A 6,000-nucleotide genomic window follows, 5' to 3' on the forward strand; every position below is an offset into this window, starting at 1 on the left:
AAGATTAGAGTGTGTCAATTACAAGAAGGTAAATGCAACTACAAAGAGAGATAATTATTCATGTCGTACAATGAGCACACACTCAAGAGAGTGGCTGGCAAAGAGGCCTATAGCTTCCTGGACGGCTTCTCTAGATACAATCAGGTGCAAGTACATCCCAACGACAGGCATAAAACCGCATTCGCCCCTGAATGGGGCATCTTTGCTTGCATAGTCATGCCTTTTGGGTTGACTAACATGCTAGTCACCTTCCAACGACTAATACGTACAATATTCAAAGGCATGTTGAGGAAGGAATTAGAGGTCTTCGTGGACAACTTGTGTGTTCACTCTACCTGGCGAGAACACTTAGACAGACTCCGAGTGGTCTTTGAACGATGTCGACTATACTGTCTCTCATTGAACGCCTTGAAGTGCCAGTTTTGGGTGAAGCATGGATGTATCCTAGGATACATTGTGTCAAAGAATGGCATTGCCACAGATTTCTCGAAGATCAAGGTCGTTGTCAATCTTCCATCCCCAACTGATTTCAAGGGTCTTCAGTGCTTCTTAGGACACAAAGGGTATTATCGATGGTTCATGCTGAACTAGGCATTGATTACTAGACCTCTATATAAGATGTTCATCATATTCGAATGGATTGAGGAATGCCAATGCACTTATGAGGAACTGAAAAAGGCTCTGACCACAGCACCAATTCTACGAGCCCCAAATTGGACACTCACGTTTCATGTGCACATCGACGCTTCGGAATTTGCCGTAGGAGATGTGTTATGTTAACCTGGTAAACACAACCTCCATTATCCAATGAGCTTTGCTAGCAGACAACTCATTGAGACTGAAATAAATTACTTGACAATGGAGAGAGAGGACTTGGCCATGGTGTTTTCCATAAAGAAATTTTGACATTATCTTTTGGCTACACCTTTTACTTTCTTTGTTGACCATCAAGCCTTGTTGTATCTTGTTAACAAACCATGCGCTACAGGACGCATCGCTAGATGACTTCTTCTACTTTTGGAGTTTGATTTCTCCGTGTGGCAGTGCGTAAAGGGAAGCATCATTAAATGGCTAACCATCTATCTCATATTCCAACATGATAAGCAGCTAGACAAGGCATTGTGGATGAACTGCTAGACGCGTATCTATTCCACGTATCCAGTGAAAAAGATTTGTTTAGAGCTAACATGGTGTCATATCGGGCAGATGACATAGTTCAAGTGCTTGAGCACGGACTGTCGAAATGATCAATAGAAAAAGCCCGACTTAGGCGGCTCATCCTAAATATCCAACCATATCATTTAATAGCAGGCCAACTTTACAGGCTAGGGCAAGATGGGTCATTGCGCAGATGCGAGTGTGAGCATGAGATGCATGACGTACTGAGAGGCATACATGAGAATCATAGGATGACATTTTAGTGGAGACGCAACAGCCTACAAAGTGTTTCAGTCCCAATTGTGGTGGCCTACCCTCTTTTGAGATGCGGCACGATTTGTGAAGCATTGTGTTCACGTTGCCCTTTCTAAAAGATGCAACTATTTGGATGTCACCTATAGCTAGGCAAATATGTTGTGACTCATAGTCAACAATACAACGAGCTTGCTTCTTGAAGGTTTGTCCTAACAACGATTCTGTGCATGCATTCTTAGTGTTGGGCAACACATAGAAGATTTTTGCTCACTAACCACAGCCTCGATCGCCTTGGTTGCACCATGCGTATGCTCTTGTTCTTCATGTAGCATTCGTTGTTGATCCAATTGTTATTGATATAACTGCTCTTGCTGCTGCATCAATAACTGCATCTGCTGATTCTACATCATAGTGAAGAAAGAGTTTGCAATAAAGTCTTCATCTCATCGATCGAAAAGAAAGAAGCGGTCGATGAAGTGGGTGGATTATTCAAAGAGTCTCCTATCTTGATGATCAAAAGTGACGCTTTCACATCGGGTTCACTAGATGTCGCACGGATTTGCGCGGGGGGTTCATGAAAGTCGCTCACCGCCGTAGGGACTCTTTAAGATGGGAGAACTCAACATACAATAATTAACCAGAACATTTTAGTTTCAAGTTGAATGCTAAAATAAATTCTTGAATTAAGATATAGACAAGATACTCAAAAAACTTTCGGATTTAATCACAAGAGGTCTGGGAAAACAAAGTCAAATTCTCAAGCTAAGAGAGAAGGGAAGAAGGTGAGATGTCATGATTTATGGAAAGATCTTCAAGAAAGGTGAGAAGCATCAAGCTCGACTCACTCTTCATAGAGCGACTCACGATGATAGAAACTTTGATGCCGGTGAGGGGCTTAAAGCTCATCCTCAAGCCTTCTCTCCAAAATTTGATAATGGTCTTCAAAGAAGGCAAGGAATACAAGCTCAATCTTTAGCCTCTCTCCCTTGATTTGATGATGGCCCTTCTTCTCTCCTTGTCCTCCCTTTTATAGTTTTTCTCTACTCCCTTTCACTCATAAAAGCCTAAGGCGTTTAGCTTTAAAGCTTATGCTTTTTTTACTATTTTTCTCTCTTTTTTTCCTTTTTTTTTTGCTTTGTGCCTATGTGCAACTTGTTTGGATCATAACTTTGTCATATGAACTCTGAATATAGACATCCAGATACTCAAAATAATCAAAACACATCTGTTCGACAAGCCAACGCAGGCAGAATTGCAAAAACCTATAAAAAAAGTTGAAATAATGATTTTCGTAAATCACATCACTTTTCTCCATCTTCTATCTTAGATGACTTATTCCCTTCAAAATAAGTCACATTATATGTTTGGATCCATCTAAAGTGGGAATTAAGTCATCTAAACATGATACTAGAGATTTCAGACTAGTGAACCAGTCCTGCTTCTTGTAAATCCTGTAGAGATTCTATGGTCTTTCCAAGTGTGGACGTGCAACACCACAACAATGGTTTGCCAATTTGGGTCCAATGGTCATGGGTTAAGATATTAAAATCAGCTCCCTCATCCATCAATGCATTGATGATGCATGTGCGCTTAACAATGACCGTCATGCTTAAGTAAGCTGGTGCTACTACTTCCTCATCCTCACCGTCCATCTCAATGATAGTGGCTACTTGTACATGGATAGGGGGTGCTAGCATTCGAGACATATGTAATGGGTGAGTGGGAGGGAAGTACTTCTTTATGCGGCTTCCATTGAAGAAGCCTATGCCCTCACCTTCTAGGGTTTTGAGTTCTAGTTGTTAGTTCAGCTGATGGTTCGGATCTTAAAATGTCCTAGTCCCTAAAACTTGAGCTTTTTCTTATGTTCTTTGACTGAGTACAGTAGTACTAAGTCGCCCTGTTCAAAGTTGCGCTGTTTGACATGCTTGTCAGACTAGTGTTTGTGTCTTGCCTTTTCGTATATTAGTGCTTGGGTGGCTAGAAGTCAGGTTTCCGATAAGCGTTCGAGTTCAATCAAGTATTCTGTTCATGCCTCCTTCCCATCCCATCTCTCTTGAAGGGCTATCCTGAGGCTTGGTACAAAGAATTCCAAGGGAAGAATTTCCTCTATATACCATATGTTAATCTAAAGGGGGTCTCTCCTACAGCCGTCTTGTAAGCTATGCGGTAGGCCCACAAGGCTGCCATCAACATGTTATCCCAATCACTACATGAAATAGAGATTACTTTGGTCAGGACATTTACTAAGATTTTATCTATGGATTCGGCTTGATCATTTGCCTGAGGGTAATAAGGTGAGGATTTTTGATGGATGATTAGGAAGGAGGATATGAGATGAGCTATCACTTTGTTGATGAAGAGTGTGCCTTGGTCGCTAACTAGTTTGATGGGGTAGCCAAACTCTGAGATCACTTGCTCCATAGGAACTTAGCAGTGGTCCTAGCATCATTCTTTCTCGTAGCTTGTGCTTCTGCCCATTTTCTTAGATAGTTGGTGGCCACAATGATGTATTTGGCTTGTGAATATTGTGCTGCAGGACTAATGGGTCCGATAAAGTCGATCCCCCATTTCTCAAAGGGGTGCCATGTGATAATTGGGATTAGCTCTATGTGATCCTTACAAATCAGGTCTTTAGTCCATTGGCACTCCTTCTAAGTCTGCAAAGCCACCAGTAGAGAACCCCACCATCAAGCCTAAGGAGGGGGGTCATGACTCGTCACCCAACACTGATGCCCAGAAACCCTAGTTCAAATGGGTACCTAAGCGTCAAGGAATACCACCTCAAAATAGACACCCACGGCCTCGCGGTGCTAAGGGCCTACACTCAAAACCTAGGAAGCCAAGACGAAACTATAAACAACGATGCACAATCAAAATCATGATGGGTCCCCAAAATCTTATTGCAAGCACAATGCTAATATGAGGGTAATCCCTAGATTTGGCTACCTAAAGCCAAAACAACCAAAATTGCTACTCAAGCACAACCCTTGAGCTTGGCCACACAAAACTGTGAGTTGAAGGCACTCAGACCACAAGAGAAGTGGGCCACCAAGTCCATAGAACGGCTAAAATCTAGCTCAACAATGCCTAAACCAATCTATCACCCAAAATCACAACGTGCTACTAATACAATGCCCAAATATCATGATGATGATACACCTCAAATCTCAAACGCATCTAGTAGCACGATAACTGCAACTACAATCCAACCCATCGAACATGAGGCCAAGCTACAACCTAAGGACCAAACCCAATTGCGACCATTAGCTATTGAACTCTCTAATGTTGTTAAACCTAAACCACCTACCGGACTTAGACCCTTTTATGAGCGGCGATCAATTCTAACCTTGGTCATAGACTTAGCTGAAAATACTGGGGACGACTTGTTTGATTGCCTAAGACGCTTGGACACTACTTTCATGGCATTGGCTAATAGCTATGATCAACTAGACTTAGATCTCTTGGAAGGACCTATAGCAACCGAAGTACGAACAATCCCCTGCTCTTGGGAGGAGTCGAAATTTGCATTTGTTAAGGATTTCGAAGCAACTAATGAGTTAATTACAAGATATCCAAGGAACAAGCAATCAAACCATGTCTCATTATGTTGTATAGAAAGAACACGATCATGGCCGATGACCATGGCCACAAACCAAGAATTCGAGAAGTTGAAACAGCTTCCTGACAACAACTCCTCCTTCTTGCAGAAATGGTACACTCTACGACTGCAATGGGAGCTAGAGTGATGCCAAATAATTGCCAATGCTAAGTAGCGACGCGCAATAAAGGCATCAGAATACAACCCAACTTATGTAGCTCCAACTTCATATAGGGTGTTGACTACCCTCCGTAATCGACCCCTCAAAGAACACATTAAGGGACATCCTTATTTAGATTACATCCTCACTAAAGAGGAGTTGCATGTTGCTAGCCGAGTGGACTCTTGTGACTTATTTCTTGATGTCCTCACTTACATTAGACATGTAGGTATCTACCCTTTTGATGTGGATAGCTATGCTAATTAAGAATATAATCCAAATTGCTACCCCTGGCTCATGCGAAAGTAAAACACTAAGATTATGTGCTGAAGACTCTTCCTCCTCTAACCCTTTAATCCTAGGAAGGATTCTTTTCATTTTAGAAGGGGGAGGGGTAAGGTGAATCAAACCAAACACATAATGAAAACAATAAAGGAAACGCACACATTGCAAGGGTAGGATGCAACAACTTGTGATTGAGGAAAATTTCAATAAAATTGGAGATCAATAGACTACTTGGAGAAAACAGTCTGCTTCTAAACTCAAGCATTTCAGTTTAGCAAGTATGTAGTCATTTCTTATTGCTTGTGATTATTCTGAAAAACACCAATGGTGAATATGGCTTTATGACAATCACCCATCATGGAAAGCTAAGAAAAGGATGACAAATTTCCTTTTTCAGAAGAAGAACAAGCAAACTACGAGATTTCAGTGGGAACACAAGCCTTCAACCAGTTCAAGTTCTGACATATCTTAACCTAAAAGACATGGCCATTGAAGAATGGGCTTTGAGTCAGATCATCAAGCAGTGCAATCTGCAAAAATACAT

This window comes from Lygodium microphyllum, chromosome 2 (genome assembly GCF_053477565.2).
Source record: "Lygodium microphyllum isolate KBCC chromosome 2, Lygodium_microphyllum_v1.1.10, whole genome shotgun sequence".
NCBI classification, from domain to species: domain Eukaryota; kingdom Viridiplantae; phylum Streptophyta; class Polypodiopsida; order Schizaeales; family Lygodiaceae; genus Lygodium; species Lygodium microphyllum.